Below are 26,286 nucleotides of genomic sequence, written 5' to 3' on the forward strand. Positions count from 1 at the left end.
CCATGAGTATTTATGGATTCAAAATATTTTTTTATATTTTTTTAGTATTTGGTTCTATTATTGCATTAAGTATAAAGTTGAAAAATCGTATTGACTTAAATAACAGAAACTACCATAACCCTTAAATTTTAAATCCGTGTAAAACTTCATTCGCAGAATTTCTATGGAAGTCCCAAAAATTTCACCATAGTATTAGTATTTCGACAAAAATCACAAAATAGTATTAGGCTGAAACCAAAAGGTATGAAGCCGTTTTTTTCGTTAATTCACTTTAATTTCAACGATCTATAAGCGTGATCGATGAGCCTTTGGAATTTTTGCTTATGCATAAAAGTTCAGAGCAATACACTGCTTTGATTTTGTTGTTATATTGTTGTGTAGCATTTGAAGAAATGTCCTGAGTCATACAAGACCTTCTTGGAATATAGGCCTTAGAATCTATATACGTAATAAGGTGCATAGTGGACGGCCATTGATGCAGTACGCAATATAAGTCATTCAATGAAGTATGTTTCATTAAATCTAAATAAAGTTGTGGACAATCTTGGTCACCCAAGAACTTCCTGAAATATAATACTCCAAATCAACGAGCATAATCTGTTACCGTAAAACGGGGTAACTTTGATAATGCGGGTAACTTTGATAGTGCGAGACCCATAACATACTAAACGAAATAACGAAGTTTCTGTTAATCAGTTGAGAAAAAAGAATGCAAAACTAAAGAGCATTAGTATGACAATTCATGTCAAAGGTTTTCATTTATTTAGTTAACATCTACACAGATAACACTGAATCAACAATTTCACGCCACAATACTCGGTTCGTGGCCGCATCTCTCCATCCTCGGTTCTGCCCCACGCTCGCCAAATCGATACACCCTTGATCCGCCCACCTAGCTCGCTGCGCTCCACGCCTTCTTGTACCAACCGGATCCGAAGCGAACACCATCTTTGCAGGGTTGCTGTCCGGCATTCTTGCAACATGCCCTGCCCATCGTATCCTTCCAGTTTTGGCCACCTTCTGCATACTGGGTTCGCCGTAGAGTTGGACGAGCTCGTGGTTCATCCTTCGCCGCCACACACCGTTCTCCTGCACACCGCCGAAGATCGTCCTAAGCACCCGACGTTCGAAGACTCCAAGTGCTTGCAGGTCCTCCTCGAGCATCGTCCACGTTTCATGCCCGTAGAGGACTACCGGCCTTATGAGCGTTTTGTACATGGTACATTTGGTGCGGGCGTGAATCTTTTTTGACCGCAGCTTCTTCTGGAGACCATAGTAGGCCCGACTTCCACTGATGATGCGTCTCCGTATTTCACGGCTAACGTTATTGTCAGCCGTCAGCAAGGATCCAAGGTAGACGAACTCGTCGACCACCTCGAACGTATCCCCGTCTATCGTAACACTGCTACCTCGGCGAGCCCTGTCGCGCTCGGCCCCACCAGCTAGCATGTACTTTGTCTTGGCCGCATTCACCACCAGTCCAACTTTTGCTGCCTCGCGTTTCAGGCGGGTGTACAGGTCTGCCACCTTTTCAAATGTTCGGCCGACGATGTCCATATCATCCGCGAAGCAAACAAATTGACTGGATCTCGTAAAAATCGTACCCCGGCTGTTGAGCCCGGCTCTCCGCATAACACCTTCTAGCGCAATATTGAACAACAGGCACGAAAGTCCAACACCTTGTCGTAGTCCCCGGTGGGATCCAAACGAACTGGAGTGTTCGCCTGAAACCTTCACACAATTTTGCACACCTTCCATCGTCGCTCTTATCAGTCTCGTGAGCTTCCCGGGAAAGCTGTTCTCGTCCATGATTTTCCATAGCTCTACGCGGTCGATACTGTCGTATGCCGCCTTGAAATCGATGAAAAGATGATGCGTTGGGACCTGGTATTCACGACATTTTTGGAGGATTTGCCGTACAGTAAAGATCTGATCCGTTGTCGATCGGCCGTCAACGAAGCCGGCTTGATAACTTCCCACGAACTCGTTTACTACAGGTGACAGACGACGGAAGATGATCTGGGATAATACTTTGTAGGCCGCATTTAGAATGGTGATCGCTCGAAAGTTCTCACAATCTAACTTGTCGCCTTTCTTGTAGATGGGGCAGATTACCCCTTCCTTCCACTCCTCCGGTAGCTGTTCTGTTTCCCAGATTGTGCCTATCAGCTGGTGCAGACAAATGACCAGCCTTTCCGGACCCATCTTTATGAGTTCAGCTCCGATACCATCCTTACCAGCAGCTTTATTGTTCTTGAGCTGGTGAATGGCATCCTTAACCTCCCTCAAAGTGGGGGCTGGTTGGTTTCCATCTTCCGCAGTACTGACGAAGGCATTTCCTCCGTTGTCCCGTCCTTCATTGCCTGTGCTCTCAGCACCATTCAGGTGCTCGTCGAAGTGCTGCTTCCACCTTTCGATCACCTCACGCTCGTCCTTATCCCTGCACATCTCGGCTCGCGGCACGAAGCCGTTGCGAGATGCGTTGAGCTTCTGATAGAACCTACGCGTTTCCTGAGACCGGCACAGCTGTTCCATCCCCTCGCACTCCGTCTCCTCCAGGCGGCGTTTTTTCTCCCGAAAGAGGCGGGTCTGCTGTTGCCGTTTCCGTTTATAGCGTTCTGCCGGGTCCCTTGCTGCAGCTTGACCGCCCGCGCTGCATTCTTCTCCTTCAAAACCTCCTGGCACTCCTCGTCGAACCAATCGTTCCATCGACTCCGTCCCACGTACCCGACGTTGCTCTCAGCTGCATCGTTGATGGCTGCTTTTACTGTTCTCCAGCAGTCCTCAAGAGGGGCTTCGTCCACCTCACCCTCTTCCGGTAATGCAGCCTCGAGTTGCTGCGCGTATGCCGCTGCGACATCCGGTTGCTTGAGCCGCTCTAGGTCATACCGGGGCGGCCGTCGGTACCGTACGTTGTTAACGACGGAGAGTTTTGGGCGCAGTTTGACCATCACCAGATAGTGGTCAGAGTCGATGTTAGCGCCACGATAGGTCCTGACGTCGATAATGTCGGAGAAGTGCCGACCATCAATCAGAACGTAGTCGATTTGCGATTCTGTCTGCTGTGGTGATCTCCAGGTGTATCGGTACGGAAGGCTGTGCTGGAAGTAGGTGCTACGAATGGCTTCTTGGAGGCGGCAAAATCAATTAGTCGTAGGCCGTTTTCGTTCGTCAGCCGGTGGGCGCTGAACTTTCCAATCGTCGGTCTGAATTCCTCCTCCTGGCCAACCTGAGCGTTTAGATATCCTATGATGATTTTGACGTCGTGGCTTGGGCAACTGTCGTACTCGCGTTCAAGCTGCGCGTAAAAAGCGTCTTTATCATCATCAGTGCTTCCGGAGTGAGGGCTGTGCACGTTTATTATGCTGAAGTTGAAGAACCGGCCTTTGATCCTCAACTTGCACATTCTCTCATTGATCGGCCACCACCCGATCACGCGCCTCTGCATATCACCCATCACTATAAAAGCTGTTCCCAGCTCATGTGTGTTGCCGCAGCTCTGGTAGATGGTATGGTTACCTCTAAACGTTCGCACCATTGATCCCTTCCAACACACTTCCTGCAACGCTACGATGCCGAATCCACGGTCCTTCAGCACGTCGGCGAGTATGCGTGTGCTCCCGATGAAGTTGAGAGATTTACAGTTCCACGTACCGAGCTTCCAATCGCTAGTCCCTTTACGTCGCTGTAGTCTTCGCCGATTGTCCCGGTTCGTATTCTCTCGTTGATTATTCGTTGCTTGATTTTTTTACAGCTGGCTTGCAGGGCCTGACACCAACCCCCCAGATTTCCGGAGGACCATTCCCCCTAAATGTTCGGAGGACCATAGTGCGCAGTTTAGCTTAGAGTCCTTCTCTGGCACTCGGACGGTGATCAGCCGCCCCTGACATGGGGAACAGACGCTGTTGTGGGCCGCTCCTAACATGGAGTACAGACGCTCAAGGTTTGCAGAAGCAAAAACAAAAGCAAACCCCCCCTTCCCTGTCAGCATACGACCAAAGTTCCCACCGGGGGTTGGTTACCCGATCTTCCCTAAGGTTACTCGTACCCCGGCCAGTACCACGAGGAGGTAGGGATAGGAGTTGCTGGGCAAGAGGCTAAGGACCGCACAAAGAAGTCTATTTTATTCCTTCAGGTACGCGAGGTACCAATGCACAGTGGGACGGATTGAGGTTTTAGGAGGAAAGATGGAACTCACGCCTTTAATTGTGATTTTACGTAAAAATGATGTTCTACAAAGTTGTTCCTATTATAAAAACAATTTTTTTGGTCGGAACGAAAATTAGGGTGACCCTTTGTAAAAACAGATAACCATCAAAACTTTTTTATTTCAAGGAATATTGATATAGTTTGTTCTACAAACTTGAAGATCGGAAAATTTTAAACTGATTTGACAAAAAAAAGTTTTTTCCTAGCTCAAAAATTGATCGTTTTAGAGCATTTTTCGCTATTGATGTAGGGTGGCCCTTCAAAAATAGGTTTTTGTGTTTTATTTTTTTTTTTTCAAATTTCTCAGCCAAGTTGTTTCCCCTTCGTCTTTAGAGCCGATTGAATTGCGTATTTTGAGGCCTGTACAATTTTGAAGGTGAATAGTTATAAACATATTTTATGAAAACAACGTTTTTTACATGTAGATGTGGCTGGGACAAATAAAAAGATTTTTTTTTGCGAGGCAATAATTATCTTTCGCCTTTAAATATGTGCATTATTTGATCATGTATATATGTTTTGATTAATTAAGGCTATAGTTTAGACATAGCCTTGCCAGAAAATTGAACCTTGTAGTATATTTGGGAGATCCTTTTTAAAATCTGTTATTAACAGTTAATAGCATATGAATCAGTCATATCATTAACAAACAGATCCGTAGAAGAATAATACGATTTTTGTTTGCAATTTAGGCTGACAAACACTATCGTCATGCCAACACAATTCTCTTTGTTTCCCCAACTATAGAAGCATATAAAAAATGTTTTTTTTTTTGTTATGAAAATGTCAGCAACTTTTCATTAGTTGAAAATTGTATCAACAAAATTTGTTTTGGCAATGGAACAGATCATACTTCTCAAGTTATTGTTGTCAATAGCACTTTAACAATTATTAACTAAAAGCTTTCTTGCCATATTTGTAATTTTGCATTCGTATATCGTATGTATTAGTATAAATGATACTTTATGTCCAAGGAAGTAAATGAAATTTTCATTACGAAAAGACTCTTGTATCTATTTGTATCCATTAGCTATATCTATAATTAGCTGGGAAGTGATGGGAAGACAGTTTTGCTGAGAAACTTGAAAATTTCAATTTAATAATAAAAATAAAACACAAAAACCCATTTTTGATGGGCCACCCTACATCAATAGCGAAAAATGCTCTAAAGCGGTCAACTTTCGAGCTAGGAAAAAACTTTTTTTTGTCAAATCAGCTTAAAATTTTCCGATCTTCAACTTTGTAGAACAAACTATATCAATATTCCTTAAAATTAAAAAGTTTTGATGGTTATCTTTTTTTACAAAGGGCCACCCTAATTTTCGTTCCGACCAAAAAAATTGTTTTTATAATAGGAACAACTTTGTAGAACATCATTTTTACGTAAAATCACAATTGAAAGCGTGAGTTCCATCTTTCCTCCCAAAACCTCAATCCGTCCCACTGTGCAATGGTACGCCATGCCCAGCCATTTACCAACCAGTAATAGTTGGTCATACACCGTTTTACACAAAAAAATGCATAAAACATTTTGTGTTTAGTAAAACATATTCACATGATTGTGTAACATCCATTCATTCGTCCAAATTGGTTCAAATAATATAAGAAAAAAATCCATGTAGCTACAACTCCTATACACCTAATTTGGCCAGGATGTTTCTAATCTAGCTACTGTCATAAAAAATCAATGCCATTGGCCAATTTAGGAACTAAAGTTAAGAATGAATTTCAAAAGACAAAATTGTAATCAAACTTATCACAAAACATCACAGAATCATTTTTACTGATAAGCAACACATAGTGTTCAGCCATTTCAAGGGTTTTTTATCTCAGTAAAATTGCTCTTGATCGTGGTATGAACCAACAATATTACTAAATTCTTTTTGTAACTATTTTGGCTGTATTTTTGACCAATTTTGTAAGCCGTGTGCCTATCGACGTCTAGCCAGAAACGACGTTTTAAAGTTTGTTTCATAGATTTTTTTGTGGGAGATTGAGTCCCAGACAACATCTACAAATTCAATAAATATAGCGTTGAGAGATAAATGCGTATTTATATGAATTTGGCAATGATTTTTGAGTAAAATACTTGATCAATAAATTGTGGGAAATAACTTACACTGAAAACAATTTACAACCAAAACGTGAGTTTATATTGCTGTGTGCGTTTGAAACGCAAATATCAAATGCGATAACACCAAACGCGGTAAGATTTTTCACAAGGAAGGCGATGCCAAAGATTGATTTTCTTTTCTAGGTTGGCGGCGAAATTCATCATTTTTGCTAAGTGTCCTTTGATAACATTATGTTACCGCATTTGAAATCCAAGTCTACACGATTTGCATGTCAAACGCAAACAGCTATACCAGGGGGTGTGACACAATCTCATTAACCGGAAAATGGTATTTTTTGGACTTATGGAAAAATATTCAAACATTGAGTAAACTTGTGTTTCTGTCCCAAATTCTTGAAAATTGATGTTTGATGTTTTATGTGATTTGAATTCAAAAAACAAACGAACAAACGGGTTTGAGAACTTTTGAAAAATAGGCCGCACTCTACTGTACACTTTGGAATTACTCGCTAGTGATAGAAAACAAAGCAACGCCAAACAATAAACAAGCATGTACATACTCCTTCCTCCTCCTCTTAAAGAGAAATGCTCGAAGTTTCCGCAACTGCATCATTTCACGGAAGCCGATCGCGTTGAATCGGCAAAATGAGTCTCAGCCATGTGCCACAGCTCGCAACCAAACAGCCCGCCCATCTCTCGGCTGCTGCTGCTGCTGCTGCTGATAATCATTCACTTAGAAAAATTAAGTCAAACAATTTGTAATAATAGTTAATTACCTGGTGTTGCACGGGAGCGCAAGGCTGCCTTTTATTGATGGCTTCACCAAATCAACGGCTCCCGCCAAAGCAAAGGAATGCACTCGAACTGGTCGCAAACAGGGAACGGCGAAAATCTGAAATTCGTCGTTGACCAAGATAGCCGGATACTAGTAAGTTACGGCTTGAGTCTGGTCCTGGATCGGCAAAACAGCAGAAGCGCGAGGAAAAAGTTTATGTTTAATGCATTTTCACTTGCAGTCGATGGATAGTAGGGGAAGTTGTGGTAAAGTGAACAAGTTGCCGATTATAGAGTTAATCAAATTTTAGTTAGGGTAGAAGTACCAATTATGGCTATACTACCAATTATGGCAATAGTGGGAACAAAAAGAGATTTTTCTTATTGTTTCACTAGACTATAATGGCTCATATTCACAGGAATGATTAAACTATTTGTTTTTGATGGTAACTAAACCTTGAAAAGAACTTTCGTGCAATAAACTTCGAAAAATGAACATTTGAAAATTTTGCCTCACATATATGTCTCCTTCTTAGTAGTTGGCTAAGGGACCTCCGTTACGAAATGTATGTTTTCATCCTGATAAACTGTTTCAACCGATGAATGTATGTTGCCTAGTGAGAACAAATGAATAAATTTAGCTGGTATGCAATCAATTCTACTGTTTAAAGTTGGAAATCGTGTTATTTCCACTATGTCGATAACTGGTACAAAGAGTGTATGAGAGCCCAATTATGGCAATACTCTGAAAGCGGTTTGTTTACATTTTTTGATCAGTGAAATAAAAGAAGTAAAGCTATTTAACGGGTGACTTCCACGACGGGACGGTTCGGTAAGGCATTATCTTCATGTTTTGTACTCAATTACTAAGATTTTTCAATCACACCTACGAAAACGTTCGTGAGCGGAAGATGCTAATTTCATGGTAGAGAGGGGTTTTCAGCGACACTCGATTTTTGAATTTTCCCTCTTTTTTCGTTAAAAATTGGCATTAAAATCGTAATATGAGATCATTAATGCTGTTTTGTATCATAATTTGCATTTACACTACATTTTGACTTCTTTTTCGAAAATTAATTTTCTACCATGAACCCATTGCAAAAAATTGATTTACCATCTATTTAACCCAAAATTTTTGGAAAATTTTATGAGCGATATCTTTATTACATATTAGCGTTGCATTATCATTCGCTCTTCATTGTGTTTGAGTTCATTTCGTGCAAATATTCGATAGTCCATAATTGGTACACTTTTATGTCGAATGCTAGGAACGCTATTGCCAAGACAACGCTTTTTAAAATCCATTTTTAGAAGCTTAAAGTCAATTTAGTACTAAAACTGTTTAAATCAACAGATTCGCAAGGCTTTAAACTAGTAATTGACACCAACAAGTCATGCTTGCGTTTTAGAAACGTGATTACAACTTGATTTTTATCACTACTGTTGACATATTGCATCCATAATTGGTACACCTACCCTATTATTTATCAAGCGCGGGCATATGAGGGATCTACTCATACCCAAGTAACAATAAGAACTACACTATATGTGCATCTAATTATTTCAATGGTTTTCAATCATTTTTAGATATAGTTTCCGCAATGCGATATGAATTTTTCAAAATCTTTTTTTGAACACTTGTTTTGCTTGATGTGCATTTCACCAGCATCAACTGTTCATTTCACCCGCATAAAGCACATAAAATAAACAAACTTTGGCGATTGATATTTGTGGAAATTTAGTTATGTAGAACCGATTTTGTATCGCTGCTTTAGAAAATAAACTTATTTTTGATGTTGTACGATAAAACCATACAAATTCATCGTTTTTTATTCGAAATTAGCTAAAATCCTTAAGGTGCTCATTTTACCACCACTTCCCCCCCCTACCAGGTATGACGGGGAACCTTGGGGAAGAGCAGTCGGTGCATCGGCCCGGAGGCCGCTTGATCGGTTAATTAAGGCGCACATGAGTTATGGGCTATTTAGCATTGAGTTTTTGCGTTCGGACACTACTGGTACCTACTAGAGTTTTGTATGGGCCAGCAGCAGTTTCTGGTTGGATGGAGCGTTCGTCGCTTGTACTTTCTTTTTGACACGAAGCTGTTGAAATTTTTTGTTTTCATCGGCGAGATTAAGTCGAAGCATGAAATTATGCGGAATTAATCATAATGGAAAATCAATAGTCAACGAGAGCGCTTCGGAATTTAACTGCTCATCATAAAATAGTGTTGCTGAATTAAATAAAAATAAATAAATAAAATAAATAGTTATCAATAATCGAACTCGTCACTCTTCAAAGCTGATGATTGGCCCAATATTCTCAATCAAATTTAGAATGTATGTTGATGTGAACAATCATTTCTTTCAAAATAACTTTCTCAAGTAGAGGAATAGAGGATAGAGTAAAGCAAGCTAGTTTGACGATAGCTAGGAGCTTTGGTAGGGTTTTTGTTCGGGTTTAAAATTGGTACAACCATGTCATTTTCCGGTTCTCAATAACTAAGAACATTTATTGGGACTATCGTACTCTGGTTTTGCATTACACTTATCTTTTCTTTTATAAGTCACGAAAGCTTCTCGAAAAGTTATTCTCATCCATTCCTTATGGATTTTGTCATGATTTTGCTGAATACATACACGTACCTTTCATTGCACAAAGACATGTTGCTTTCATTTGCAGTACACTGCATAAACTCCCCCGCATTCCAGCCCAAGGTTGTTTGGACATTCCTCTGAGTTATTGCACTCATAAAAGAGTTTGTACCTGCCAGCTTGTCAAACAATACGACAATATTTCGAAACTTGTCACCTACCAAACCAACCACAGTCGGTGCAATGGCGTGCTGTGTTACTCTTGTAAGAGACATTACAATATCCACCTTATGGCCTCATGTGGCTCTTAATGATGCTATTTAAAGTGCAGCACCGAGAGAAAACATAGAAGGCATTAGGTAAGCATAAATTTTACCAGCGACTTGTAATATCGGCGAGTGGTTTACCTACCAATCCGTCACCGCGTGTGCGCATGGCATCATTATCATTCATCGTTACCCGAACCACGATCGGAGGCATGTTATAATTATCAACGAACCGCGATACCGACCAATCAACCAAGTACTGGAGTAGGAGTGGTAGGTAGAGGGAGTTTGCTTGCGCTGAAATGAAAGTGATGACCCAATTCTGGATGGGTCTACTGGGTGACACTTGGCAAATACCTGAACGCTGAGACCATCGCAACAAAAGGTTTATGCGATTATAAGAAAATGAAAATGCTTGCAGCCATGACTGCATCTTAAGAGGTTCGCGAATCCGTTTTACATTAGGATTTATTTATGCATGCCAAATTTCTTATTACGATCGGTGTTTAATGATGGATGTTTCAAATTAAAAACAAAAACTGTCGGATGTTTTTATCCAATAAAACTTGCAACGTTGACATGACAATATTATCTCGCTGGCTGGCGTTATTTGTTCCTCAGTGGGAACTTGCAATCGGAACTAACATCGTCCCTGAATGTATCTGAAGGAAACTCCTGGCACATTTTTCTAATAATGTTTTTACGACTTTAGCAGCTTCTAGGTGAGATTATTAGTTATTTCAGAAAGAGTTTCTAATTCGGAATAACAAAATATGTGTACCGTAATCCGGGGGCAAATTGATCACTATTTTACAACTTTTTGATGTGTTATCGTTCGGAATCGAAATATTTTCAAATAAATTTCTACAAAATCAGTAGTCCATTAATCTTTATCAGTTTATATATTCAGTATTTTATGAAATAATATTTAACATATCATAAAAATTCTTACAACTCGAGATTTTTTCAATAATTATATTGCCAAATTAAACTTTGAAAATCTGCCGAGTACGCCTTAATGTAGGCAATTTCCCTTGAAATTAGCACGTTTTTATTAGCAAAAAACTATACTTTCTATGCTGTATGATATCAAACATTAGTTCAGTAGTTCTTACTTAAGCTTACACAACATTTTAAACACTCAAAGTTGAAATGTAGGCATAGCACCTGTGGATTGTATAGCACCGACATTTCAAACTGTATTGCTTACATCTTCAAAAAGTGTAAATATTTATATGCATAACTGACCCTCATAAAAATTGAATAATTCAAAATCGTCATTAGACATCTATAAACAAGAAAACATGAAATGTTTGAGGTACCGATGAAACCTTCAGCATCCTTGGGAGGAAATGTTTTTTGGTACCAACCTGATGAAATTCGCCCCAGTGATCAATTTGCCCCCGGATTACGGTATTATCAAACGGAACTTATGCATTTAATAAAACATCTGTATCAAAAAAACTCCGGAAAGATCAGAATTATTGGTGTCTTTGACATATCTTTGTAATGTTCAGATACAATCTCGTCCAGTATTTCTGAACACCGATCAACTTAAGTAATTATTTTTCAAAGATTTTTGTGATATTTTTTACAGATATCTGACAAGTTTTTTGAAGTGCTCCTGGGCAAACTTTTGAAGAATTCTCCCAACAGCCGTTAGTTTCGTTAGTTCCTTGAAACATTCGAAGCAGCTTGGCGAGACGTGATGCTTGGTGGATACTCATCTTTACAAAATTTCATCGCGAGAAGTTCACGGATTTTGAAGCCTTGGGGGTGGGGTGGGGTAAACTCACTCAGTATTTGCGTTTCCCTCACTCGCTTCCACGCACAGTCGGGTTTCGAGAAAGCCGTTTCTTTAACCCCTCTACCGGCAGCTTCATTTTCTTCCACAAGAAAACAATTCAAATCTCGATAACTTTTTTGTTTCTCGGTATTTTTGCACCATTTTCCACAAGTTCTCAAAAAACTCTTCTAGTTTTAGAATATGTGTCAACATTGATCATTGATCATCTGTATCCAGAGATATTCCGAAATTTCTCGGGGGACCGATGCGTAACCCACATGTGTATCTCATGCTACAGAATTTTTATCGTATTCGGATATTCGCTCTTTGGAACAATACATTATTGAGAGTACGTTGTGAAAATATGAAGCAATTTGGTGCATCCGTCTTTGAGTAATGAGCATTTATGTTGCTGCTACCACGCTGGCCAAATAAAGGAAACTTCAAAAAACCTCATATCGTAATTTTCAGCTATCTCTAAGAATACTTAACCAATATGTATGATTTTTTCAAGGTAGCTCCTTCTTACATGGCGTTGTATAGCCCACATTTTTTTTCGATAAGTTGAAGCAAAACAAAATGGCCGTCTAAGACATTTTATATGGAAATTGTTGGTCCTCCAAGGAATATTGAATTACCTTTTGAACCAGATCACCAATCATCAATATCGACACGGTTTTTTGAGAACTTGTGAAAAAAGTTGGATCTCTTGGATTTTGACGCCATCTTGGTTTTAAGTAGTAGAATGACCTTGATAGCACTCAACATGTTGAATATTAATACTACCATTACACTTACTTTTCTTCTCGTTCTTCTTTTTCCTGACGTTACGTCCCTACTGGAACAGAACCAGCCCCTCAGCTTAACTAGCTTCAAAAACGAATGATCAAATAGGATTTTTAACGCTTATTTGTTACCTGAATGATTGTTCTACATATCTTCGAATTGCAAAATAGCATTACTTCTTTCATTTATTTGGTCTAAACCATTGATAGAAATTAATAATCGGTTAAACAGCTGATTCAAGGTAAGAAAGAAAAAACCTGATTGTTTTTATTTTACATAGGCCTCAAAATTCAGCATGATGAGCGCTGAGATGGCCAAAAATCATTCAACTGCTTAAATCTAAGATAGTGTCGAAATCCAAGATGGCCGCGAGATTTTCCAATCTAAAAATGATACACCTGCGTTTCAGCATTACGTCCTCATTAGAATAAACCCTGCTTCTCATTTTTCAATTTCGCTATTTTCATATGCATGTTGGGCGGTAGTAAAAACGATACTTTATGGTTCAGAAAATCAAAGAATTTTTTTTCTTAAAAATTTAAAATTTCCATTATAAGTAAATGCACGTTAAAACTACACATATTTCTACAAGACTTACTAATGCCCCAACGCGCAATTTATGAACTTCATTCAATGACAAAAATGCATAAGGTAAAAGAATGCTTGTTTATTTCAATCAATGTTTTTGACAGTTTTCATTCATTGAATTTATTTATACATAATTCCTGAATTCAAAGATATGTCGAAGAATTATTCCGGTATGAATAATATATAAGAAATTTCCTATTCAATAACCTGTATTTATAACACAACTAACAAAGCTGAGTATCAGGCTCGCTTCCGGTAGGGACGTAACGACAGGAAAATGAAGAAAAAGAAGAAGAAGAATAAGAAGAAGAGTTTACGTAACCTTGGTAGCCTCTAAATTCGACATGCTGAGTGCTATCAAGGTGAAAAATTCATTCTACTACATAAAATCAAGATGACGTCAAAATCCAAGATGGCCGCCAGATTTTATCACTTAAAATAATGTTCTTATTTTTATCTCGACTCGAATACAATACCAACGATTGAAAAATTGTTTCTTTGTTGTACAAAAAATAATGTTTGCATTGATTGCACTCGCCGTATACGTCAAAATCGTAGAACATGACTTCGAAAATCGTTCATTTCATAGGGTAAATACCATTGCTCACCTAGTTTCTGTAGCCTATATTACGCAATTTTTCCTCTGCTTTCTGATGGTGATCTCAGAATTGAAAACTAGTGGTGCGCTAATGGTGAAAAAACTATTTTTCTAACAAAATCCAAGATGGCAGCTCCACGCAAGGGAACCCTCTTCGACAGGTCTTTTCGCCTACAACGGCGGAGCGGACAATCCGGGATAGGTCACTGGTTCACTGGGGGAAAGCACTACACTGTGGGGTTTTCGGTCGGGAGAAAACTAGACTTCACTTCGTCAACCTTTACTACAACGGTGTATTCGACCGGACGGGGAGAAAGTGCGATAATAACTAACTGATTGAGTGTGCGTTCCAACGATTGATGGGATGCTGGAGGATAATTTTCGAGAGAGATTGAGAATAACTGTGGAGTGTGAGATCTGTCGCAGGTGATAGAGTGTAGTGCAGTTACAAATTTTGTTTTGGGTTTTGTCGCGCATTCTATTACGGTGCACGCAACATACCGGCCACCATGAAGTATTTCATTGAAATTCGAGGTTCACTGTGTACTTAAATCTAACAAATTCAATTCTTAAGAGCTAAGGCTGGCAGCGGATGCTGCGCTGTTGCTCTGGATGCTAGGCACTTCGCCAGAAGCGGAAGCGGAACGATCCTCATCGTTGATGGGAAGCAGACGTTGATGGGTCGAAGACTGCGCCAGATGCAAGTCTGATCTTCACTACGCGGACCAGTTCATCCGCGCCGGGGTGTACCGATGCGATACGACCTACACTCCACTTGAGCGGCGGCAGGTCGTCGTCCTTCAGGAGTATCAGCCGACCAGAACATTCGGCTGCCGGAAGAAGTGTTTCGTTCGTTGGTGGAGGTAGTCTGTCGACCAGATCTTCCAAAACGTCTGGGCCCTTCGTTGCATCGCCTGCCAAAGCGAAAGCCGGTTGCTAGGAATTTCGGAGAGGTCAGGCTCCGGAATCGATTGCAGAGCAGACCCAACCAGGAAGTGCCCCGGAGTGAGGAAGTCCAGGTCGCTTGGATCCTCGGAGATGGCGGTCAACGGCCGCGAATTGAGGCAGCTTTCGATTTCGCATAAGACGGTAATCATTGCTTCGCTTGACAGGGCTTCCAGGCCGACGACTCTTCGGAAGTGGTGCTTCATGGATTTGACAGTGGCCTCCCAGAGGCCACCGAACGTTGGTACGTTAGCGGGAATGAACTTGAACTGAATGGCGGACTCAGCACAGAACGACGCTACCTTCTGTTGATGCTGTTGGTTGTTGAGTTGCTTGCAGAGATCGCGCAGCTCCCTGTCCGCGCCCTTGAAGTTAGTGGCGTTGTCGCAGTACAGGGTGGCTGGCTTGCCACGACGTGTCACGAATCGTTTTAACGCGGCGATGAAGGCGTCGGTGCTGAGATCGCTGACCAGCTCGAGATGTACGGCCTTCGTAACCATGCAGATGAAGACAGCGACGTATGCTCTGATCGGTGGAACTGGTTTTGTTTGGCGTACTGGCACTTTCAACCAGACAGGTCCGCAGTAATCGACGCCAGTGTTGAAGAACGCACGAGCCGGAGTACCTCGAACCTTCGAAAGTTGACCCATTAACTGGTGTTCCGACTGGGGTCGGACACGATAGCAGCGTAAGCAGGAGTTGACATGCCGCCGTGCCAGGTTACGGAGATGCAGAGGCCAAAATTGCTCACGGATATGTGCAATCATCGCACGAGGGCCAGCGTGGAGGAGTTGCTTGTGCATCTATTGGATGAGCAGTGTCGTCAAGGGGTGCTTTTCTGGCAGAAGAATTGGATGCTTGCGGGTGAACGAGTACGATGAGTGATTCAGCCGGCCACCGACACGGAGTAGACCATCCTGGATGAATGGATTCAAGGTTTTGATAGGTGATTTCTTGAGATCCGCTTGCCTTCCAGTCCGGATCGTATCGATTTCGTGGCTGAAGCAGTCCTCTTATACGACCTTCACAAGGCCGATTAGTGCTTGTTGGAGTTCATCAGCGGTGAGAAACAGTGTGACTTGCAGGTCTGTTCCAGAAATCTTGGCCTGACAGTGCCGTACAAAACGGCGGCAATAAGCATCGATACGAATGAGTCTCGTCAGCGACGAGAAGCGGTTGAACAGAGCGTGATCGGGGTCCTCAACTGAACGTGTGACTGCTGCAAGTGTAGTAGGTCGCATTTCGAGAACCTCAGGATGGAATTTCTTGGAACTTGGAACTGGGAACATGCTCGGCCATTCCGACGCGTCGGATGCTAACCAAGGTGGGCCCTTCGCGAGATGAGATCCGCCGGGTTCTCCAAACCGGCGACGTGATTCCAAGTTCCTCCTACCGTGTTTTTTTTTTCAAAATGGCTGCCAATTTTTTTTTTAACTTCAAATGAAAGCTGTATCCTTTCTCTATACGATGCCACTAAGTTTGTTATGTGTTCCAAGGGAAATATGGGACATATCACGTGAAGAAATAGCCAAGATTTATCAAAAAATGGGCTTTTTCGCAAACTGTTTTGCTAGCTGCCGTGCGAGGGGTCCACCAATTTGAGAAATCCGAAAGGACCAGCCTCAAGTTTTATCGAAAACTAGCGATCAGTGACATAAAATCGGAATTCTAACGATGGGTGCCGATGGCGGCCTGGTTTCAGCGAGAATTGCTCAATGTAGTAGTTCCAACCCTTCTATGAAGCATTTTAGCTTTTTTATTAGTGCATTAAAGAGACTGCCAACCATCTCGCAGCCACCGACGACGACGCTCGCTTTATCGACAAGTGGCTTATTTGCATATTTGCTTTGTTGTTTCGCTCACCTTCGCAGTTTGTTGGAGATAAGTAGGGGAACTCAGGGTAAAACCGACACTGTGGGTAAGATCGACACCCATTGATTTTTCATGTTTTGAGAAGATTTTCATGCAGTTTCCACCACGCTCTATCTTTATTTGTGAAATGTTGTGTTTCGGATGACATTACAACTGCCTCTGCCAATAAACTTCCAAAATAAACAACAAAATCATATTGGATAACATAGAAGCAACAGCAGTTGCAATATTTCGCTGTTATTCTTTAACTATTTCGCGTGTGAAATTTTTAAAATGTCATTATTTGTTCTGCGTCTACATCATCATTTACTATTATTACGTTCATACAAAATGGAGGAGAATTTAATTTTTGGGTTTTCGACAGCTGAAAACGCTATTGAAAAATAAATGTCCACTCGGGGTAAGATCGACACTTTCATTTGGGGTAAAATCGACACCTTTCTTTGCTAAATAATCTAACTTCAGGGAATCTTTCTTGTCGAAAGACTTCCTCTGTAGTTTATGTGAGTCTTTATTTTCGAATTCCAGTGAAGTTCATGGATGGCAAACTTGTTAACATGCAAAATATGACACTATATGACTTGCCACAAGCTATCATTAAGAATTAAAAAAAATGTTTCTATGTTTCATGTTTAAACTTAATAGTTTGAAGAATCTTTTCTCATTTGAAATTGAAGAATTAATAGAATTTGAAATGTTTTCACATAAATTAATCTTATTGTTTATTTACAAACCATGAGGTTCGACAGTTTTTAGTAATTGAAAATAATTACATTTAAATCAATTAAAATAACTGAAAATAATTAATGAATTTTCTGTCTTGTTGAAATAAAACAGTATTTATATTTAAAACCAATCACTCGTCACAACTTCATCTTTGTAAACATTCCATGAGAACAAAATAATCATATCCATGTGTATTGACCTTAATTTCATATTCTTAGCATAGGACATTTGAAATTTTCACATGTATTTAATGGATCTTCGGCTTTTCTTCAATAATTTACGTAATATGTGTAAAATCCTTTAGAGGAAGGGGTCATAAAAGTCTAAAGCCATGTTTAAACCATTCTTTTTAATATGCCATGTGATGGTGATGTTCACAACGTATAAATTCTAGTCAAAGTGCATGTGTCGGTTTTACCCCAACATGGTGTCGATCTTACCCGCACTATCAATTGTCTCACCTAAAAACAATGAAATATCAATTTGATTTAAATCACTATATAACATTGATATATCATCCAGCGATCGCAAGGATTGATAGATTTATAACCAATATGTGATTCTACAACAATTTTAGGTTCGTTTAACAAGCGAAAGTACACCAAATTTATCAAAAAGCTTAGGGTGTCGGTTTTACCCCGAATTCCCCTATGTAGGTATGTGCTTGCTTGCCATGGCTTTGCAAACACACATGTCAACTCTCGATAATGATACCATACCGGAGATCCGTGACGAAGCCTATCAATTTGTTCGCCGATTCGAAGGGTACCTTCCATGAATGAAACATTTCATCAGTTCCAGTTACATATATTTTATGATGGCAAATCTCTCTCATCGGTCATTCATGAGTAGACTTTAGATTGTACTATTCTTCTGTAGATATGCGAAACTGCTCATCGTAAACTAGCGTTGACTGAACGGTAGTACCGAGTTCCAGTAGCCAAGCGACATCTCTCAAACCTAATTAACATTGAACAGAGTCTGTATGTAGATCAGCAACCGGGCAGATACCTACCAACCTACCAAGACAAGACTACGTTTGGCTACTGCAAATAGCGGTCAGTGACTTTCCGCAAAGCATAACCAACAGTCACCTTCTTGGTCCACGAGCGAAGGCGGTTGCTCGGAAGCATGACCACTAAAACAGAAGCTATGTAGTGAAATGGAAAGCGTTCGAACTGACTGACCGGTCGGTTGCAGTTGCAGTGCGACTAACCGATGCGTGGTGGAAAGTATTATCTCTGATTTTTCTTGGTATTACGCTCCCACTCTGGACATAGACGGCTTTACAGTTTCAGTTGAACAGCATCAAAAACATTGAATTTTGTCAATTTTATGATCATTTTGAAAAACTTTCTAGGCAATCCATTGAATTACTTTAAAAAAGTATCTTATCTAGATGCTTACTGAACAACAGTAGCACAGATAAACGATTCTATACCATTACCCGGAATGCAATTTACCGGAATACTACTTACCGGAATGAACCATTACCCGGAAGACCCATTTACCGGAATGTACCATTTACTGGAATGCACCATTATCCGGAAAGCCAAATCTTCCATTTTCGACGACCTTTTTCAGTGAGCAATTCTCGCTGAAACCAGGCACCCATCGTTAGAATTCCACTGATCGCTAGTTTTTGATAAAACTTAAGGGTGGTGCTTTCTGTTTTTTTCAAATTGGTGGACCCCTCGTACGCCAGCTAGTTGAACAGTTTGCGAAAAAGCCCATTTTTTGGTAAATCTTGGGTATTTCGTCACGTGATATGTCTCATATTTCGCTAGGAACACATAGCAAACTTAGTGGCATCGTATAGAGAAAGGATATTTCTTTCATTTGAAATCGAAAAAATTTTGGCAGCCATTTTAAATTTGGCCGCCATCTTGAATTTTGATAGAAAAATCGTTTTTTCACCATTAGCGCACCGCTAGTTTTGAATTCTGAGATCACTATCAGAAAGCTGAGGAAAAATTGCGTAAGATAGGCTACAGAAACTAGGTGTTCATGCACATGCGTTTCATCTAATGACTCCTACAAGATTTTTTTTTCCATGAATTTCGCAAGGAATCTTCAAGGGATTAGGCAAGGATTCCGCAAGGGATTCTCCCAGATATTACTCTTAGTATTACTTCATGAATTTGTTTGTAGAGGTTCCTCAAGGGATAGTCAAAAGAATTTCTCGAAAGGTTTCTCCAGGAATTTACTCAGGGGCTTTTCAAAAACTTCTTCAATAAAGGATTTTTTTGGGCATTTCCTGGAAAAAATATTGGAGTGATCCCTGAAGGCACTCTTAGGATAATTTCTGATTAAATGCTTGGAGGAAATCATGAGGGATTTGTACAGGAATAATGAATCTCTAGAAAAAATTCTCGATGAATTCCTGGAGGACTACTTGGAAAAATCTTCGGAGTGTTTCATGTAGCGTATATACTCCTATAGGAGAATTCTTGAAGAAAAATCCGAGGTAGAATTCCTAGCGGAAACTCTGAAGAAATTCCTGGTGGAACCTCTGAATCTTAAGAGGTCTTCCTTGGGCAATTTCTGGATAGGTTTTTTTTTTGCAGAAATCACTGAAGAAATAACAGAAGTAATTCTTTATGGCGATCTGTCATGTTATTTTTTATAACGATTATTTACACCGTCTTCAGCCATAGACTCCACAGACTAAACGTAACTAACATTAGACAGAATTTTTCGTTTGACGAAAAATTTTCTCCGACGGGGCCGGGAATCGAACCCACACTCCGTACCACAATACGCCTAAACGACTGACACTGCTAACCGCACGACTACGGAGCCCACATGAATTCCTGTATGAATTCCTGTATAAAGCCAAGAATTTTTGTAGAGATTTTCCTGGATCCTTGGAAGAGTCTTTGGGAAGATTTCTGGAGGAAGCTCTACCACCTTTAACCCAAATAGCAACAGCAAAACTTGATTAAAGTTTTTATTTTAAGGACTGTTCATTTTAAAAAGTGGACACCTTGTGCATGCTGTATCTTTCTTATTAATCAATGAAATTTCAATCGATTTCTTGCACATCGTTCGACTAGTATTGTACAATGTTGTGATAATAAAAATTCTCCAAAATAATTAAATTTCACACGAATATGGAACAACGATTAGATTGGTCGATTTTTTGAGGTTATCAAAATCAATGATTGTAAGAAATTGGCTGGAAAATTCGATAATTTATATTTTCTATTTTCAAAAAAGGCTTGTTCTTCGAAAGCATCATCAATCAGAAGCCTGATGGAAAAAATCAAGTTATTTTTGGAGCAACAATTTTACAGATATAATAAAATCAATTTCCCGTATATTTTTAAAGATTTTTTTTTAATTTGATGGGAATTGATATGAGTAGAATTTTTTGTGTAAAAGTACGTCCTGACGGAAGTCCTAATATAGTATTAATATGAAAAATAACATACGCCTTCATAGAGTTACTTCGTAAGTCCCCACGTCACATTCAAAGCACAACAGAAACACAATTGTTTTATTCTTAGAAGACCTATCAAAGTACAATGACAATCATCAAAATTGGCAACACTGCTGTAATAAAATCGATTTTATTTTCCACATATTATTTTCATAATATGTTATTCTGAGATTACCAATATAAAAATTTGGAGAAAACTGTTTACAATTTGCTGTAGAACGATAAATATGCGTACATGATTTTAAAAGTATGAGACTTTTTAGTAAAACTACCATAAACAGTAAAATTTATACTTAAGACTGTAGTTTAATCTCACGATTTAGCTTTCGTTTATACTAATATAGTTTCTTTAGTAATCCAAACTAGTTTTGAACACGCTTTTTACTTTTCTCTTTTGCTGGGAGTGAAAGGATGGTGTATCAGCAAATTTGGCCATAAATGGGTAAATCACTAAAGTTACCTAATGTCATAGAATGGTGGAATATAATTGATATTTTTAAAGCTTTACCTTTAGTAGAATAGTAAAGGATACAAACATACAATTTGTTCATAAAAATAAGGATTTTAGTTTTGCGAAAAATAATGTTAAACTTTGACGGACAGCTTTTTTTAAGAGTTTTTGGAAAAACTATTTAGCTCTTCAACCAAAAGCATTTTCAAAGATTTTATATTTTCATAGCATTTTAGAATAATAGGTCAACGATACACAGAAAACCGATTACGATTTTATCAATAAATAAAAAAGATATAGCATAAACAAAGTGTCCACTTTATAAAATGAACAGTCTTCTTCTTCTTCTTTCTGGCATTACGTCCCCACTGGGGCAGAGCCTGCTTCTCAGCTTAGTGTTCTTATGAGCACTTCCACAGTTATTAACTGAGAGCTTACTGTGCAAATGACCATTTTTGCATGCGTATATCGTGTGGCAGGTACGAAGATACTCTATGCCCTGGGAAGTCGAGAAAATTTCCAACCCGAAAAGATCCTCGACCGGTGGGATTCGAACCCACGACCCTCAGCTGGGTCTTGCTGAATAGCTGCGCGTTTACCGCTACGGTTATCTGGGCCCCTAAAATGAACAGTCCTTAGAAGCGAAATAAATAACCTGTGCGTTGATGCTCAATGAATATGTCATGCAGAAAATTTCTGTAAAATTATATTGATTTTTATGAGATGGAAAATTTCAAACTTTGAGCGTTATTTTCTCAATGCCAACTTTTTCCATATGGGACATTTATGCCTTCATGGGCAGTATATGTACATGACGAGAAAACGTTTGAAGAAATCTTTGAAGGAATCTCTGAAGCTTGAGAAGTTCCCGGAGAAATTCCTGAAGGATTCCCAGCAAAGATTATACTGAACGAACCTATGAGGAATTATTGGAGAAACTTCTTGAAAAATCTCCAGAAGTATTCTTGTAGAGATTTTCCTGCAGAAATTCCTGGAATAATCTGACCTGACCTGACCAAATTCCTGAAGGTTTTCCTGGAGCCCTGTCGGAACCGGTATAAAAATCTAGAAACGATCAAAAGTTCTCCCTGGAGAAATACCTAGAGGAATTCTCAGAGAAATCTCTGGCAAAATCTCTATTGGAATTCCTAGAGATATCGCTGTAGGAATCACGATGGAGATTATCTTGGAGAAATTTCTGGCACAATCCCTTGAGGAATCTTCGAAACATTTTGGAGAAATCCCAGGAAGAGTATTTGGAGTAATGACTAGTAGAAATATCGGAGATATTTTGGGAGAAACTCTAGATGTAATCTCTAGAGGTTTTTCTGAAGGTATTCTTGGAGCTGTGGTTGGACTAGTCTCAAAAATGCGTTTGCAGTCAAAAGTTCTTATTTGTCAACGATAAAACGTAATTTTACTTAATGGTTCAAAACATGAATAATGGCTTGTCGGGTGATGCCGATTTGTTATATAATCTCTTTTTATAATTTTTCCTAACGGAAACGTTTATGGGTACTCGGAAATAATAATGTTATGTTTGTGAGGCCAATATATCCGTAATGGTAAAATCGCAGCTTTTCAGCAAAACCAAGCTGAGGTCGAAGATTTCTTAGAGTTGGGAATTTTCTCGACTTCCCAGAGCATAAAGTATCTAATAGGTACCTGCCACATGATATGCACATGCACAAATGTTCAATCGGCAAAGATAGCTCTAAGTAAATAACTATAAAAGTTCTCATAGGAACATTAAGCTGAGAAGCAGGCTCTGTCTCGGTTGGAACGTAACGCCAGAAACAAGAAGATTAATTTTATGTTTGGTATTTGGCATGGTGATCTGGATGAAAAATCATGAATTTTGAGATGTCTCATGATGGGGCTACATGATGACCTGAAATCACACATCACACCCTACTGGAACCGATTCCGGAATTTTTCGACCAAATCTTATTGTTGGTACCCTTAGTGCTTGGAATGAAAAAGCATGATGTTTGAATCGTCGTACCATACATACTTCTGGATATTATATGTACCAGTTCCTTCCGAAATAAGTCCCAGGTACCCTTATGCTTTTATGTCCAGAGTGGCCATACTTACAAAATATGTTTAGGGTTCTGTTCTTCGATTTCATATCTTTCATACTAAGCTAAAAGAACAAAAATCGTTTCAAAAATGGATTTTGAGAGCATTTCGAAGTCATGGGTCATTTTGACCCTCAATGCACAATGTGTAACTTTTTTTTGTAGCACCACTTCTAGATGTTGCTGAAAGCTTCTTTTAGCACGAACATATTTCAGGAAAGATGAATTAGGGAAAACTCAGAAATTTCAGGTTTCTATCTGGCTGATTGGCCAAAAATGACCCTAATGCACAAGGAAGGTTAAAAGTGTGTATTTTAAATGACAACAATTTTAAAGGAATTAATATATTATTTCCATGTGACCTTTCAGACATTAATCACGATTCTCAGAACAATTTTTGAAGAAAATCGTTAGTTCCATGCTTAATAAGCAGTGAATAAGGAGCAGGTCATTTTCAATGTTGTTTAATGAAAGTTCCTCGAATCTTAATGTGGCTGTTTTATTTTCTACTTAAATGTTCTAGAAGATCTACAAGAAAACGGAAACGCTATTCCTTGACTTGGAAACCTTCTGGAAACATTTACTTATACTATTGATAGGTCTTGATTGAAACAATTGGTTTAAATAAATCTGTTCAAAAATCGACCTATACCTTTACCTCCCCAAATTTGGGCGATATTTGGTCAAAAATCGATTGACTTTTTGACTTTTTGACTCATAGCTTTTCCTGGAATATCAAAGGAAGATCATTAGTAATTTTATTGATACTGTTGGGGGTCGTCATCGTTGGCGCAATAAATCAATTAGTGACAGCAGCTTTTGTGGTAGCAGCTTCAATGCTGTAATTTATTTATTAATATTACACTATTTTACAACTTTACGGCGGCCTGCCAACACTACGAGTTTACTTTCCACTTTCAATTTCAGTCTCTCTCCGTCATTAACATTAGTTGGTTAAGGTGATTATAGAACGAATCCACATCTCTTCAAGAGCACAAGACTTAAGAACCAAACAGTGCTTCGCGTTGAATATCTATCCCATTGGTCACCACCAGCAAGCAAGCAGTTTGATTGGTTTTCAACGCGAGAGAGAATCTGACAATATCTCTCGTCTTGTGCACTTAAAAATTCAAAGTTTGGCTTCGTTTTATAATCACCTTAATTCAAGCTAAAAATCTTAAAAAGAAACTCTTGCCCCGCCTTACTCTAATAAACTCAGGTATTGAAACCACGATTAATGTTCAAATGATCATCGTGAAGAAAATACAAGATTTATTAAAATACTAGTGGTCCCGGCAAACTTCGTCTTACCACCAAGTAGGTTGTTGAAAAATGTCATGCAATCTCCCATACAAAGTAACAGATTAGTTTTCTCCAGGTTTTCCGACTATTCCTGAGATTCTATTCTATTATATTCTATTCTAAGTGCTGGCACAGCCAATATTGAAAAGCACCCTGGAAATACCTAGGTATTTTCTTATCAGCATTAATATTTGCAGAATAAGTAAAAAAAGAATCGGTTGTGAATTGAAATATTTTGAAATATCATAAAGCAGGGAACAATCTCACCAAAATTAGAAGTATAATACGCATTTCTTGAAACAAAATGCTCTTCAGTTTTCTTAAAGCTACTAACATCCGTTTTTCTGCATTCATTGTAAACACTTGCACACATACAGTAACCCCACGCAGTTGAATCACCCACAATTTATTAATCAGCTGATTTAAGAAGACAAAATTATGATCAAACTTATCACAAAACATCACAGAATCATTTTTACTGATAAGCAACACATAGTGTTCAGCCATTTCAAGCCTTTTTATCTCAGTAAAAAAGCTCTTGATCGCGGTATGAACCAACAATACTACTAAATTATTTTGTTGCTATTTGGACTGCATTTTTGGCCAAATTTGTAAGCCGTGTGGCGTTTGACGCTTAGATAGAAACGACGTTTTAAAGTTTGTTTCAAAGATTTTTGTGAGATATTAAGCCCCAGACAACTTTAACAGATTCAATAAACATAGCTTTGAGAGATAAATGCGTATTTATACGGATTTAGCTAAGATTTTTGAGTAAAATGCTTGATCAATAAATTGTGGGAAATATACACACCAGTCACAGTTTATGAATCAGCGTTCAAACTACTAGTGCTTAGTATTTTTAAAAAAGATTCTTAGTTTCAAGTAATTTCCAATGTAAAATTTTGTTACGGGGAGCAAAAGAGGTTTGAGACCGTTCATAAACTACGGATTTTTTTTATTTTGTGGAAAAGGGATTTGAACATACAAATAAATTTCCATTATTTTTGAAAAACAAAATACAATTTTTTATGAAAATAAGTTATTTAGGGGGTTTATAGTCTTATATGGCTATAAAAATTGAGGACATTTTTTATGTAAGGCCTCAAATATTATTATGTCGAATAATTTTTGGATAAATAAAAAATCCTAAATATGTGAGAAACAAAAAGATACAGAATAGGTGTAAAAAACGTAAACAATTTATTTAGTTACACCTGATAGGTTCTCCATAATTTCGCTATAAAAATGACGTAGGGTAGATGTATCAATAGTAGAGGTACTAAGCACGATTGAACTTCATTTAACTGCCTAAATTCAAGAAGCGCAATTAAAGTACATGTTATTGTTGTAACGGGAAGTAACGACCATTGACTTAATGAGAAAAATGATTTCATCGCAGTAATCCACGGCATGTCAGTGAAAAATACTACCTCCACTATTGGTACACTGTTCCTTTAGTTGCGGTATATTTTTAATTTGTGTTCCTATAGTTGCGGTATCCGTTGTTTTCTTATGGGATCCTCCACTATAGGAACACTTTACCGCAACTATTGGTACAAGTAAGAAAAGTTTTAGCAAATTTAGTGATATTTCATCAGTTTTAAAGCAATTTGAACGCTCTTTTCAGCTATTCCATATATCAACAAGCCAATCCGTCGATTGGCAGTGTCGGTGCTGTAGCTAAAGTGATAAAATCAGTGAAAACGGCACTACCGCAACTATAGGAACACCCACAACTAAGGGAACACTTACCCTATCGCTTCTGCAGAAGGACCAAAAGCAACGAGTGGAA

The sequence above is a fragment of the Aedes aegypti genome, chromosome 3, assembly GCF_002204515.2.
Source record: "Aedes aegypti strain LVP_AGWG chromosome 3, AaegL5.0 Primary Assembly, whole genome shotgun sequence".
Classification (NCBI taxonomy): Eukaryota; Metazoa; Arthropoda; class Insecta; order Diptera; family Culicidae; genus Aedes; species Aedes aegypti.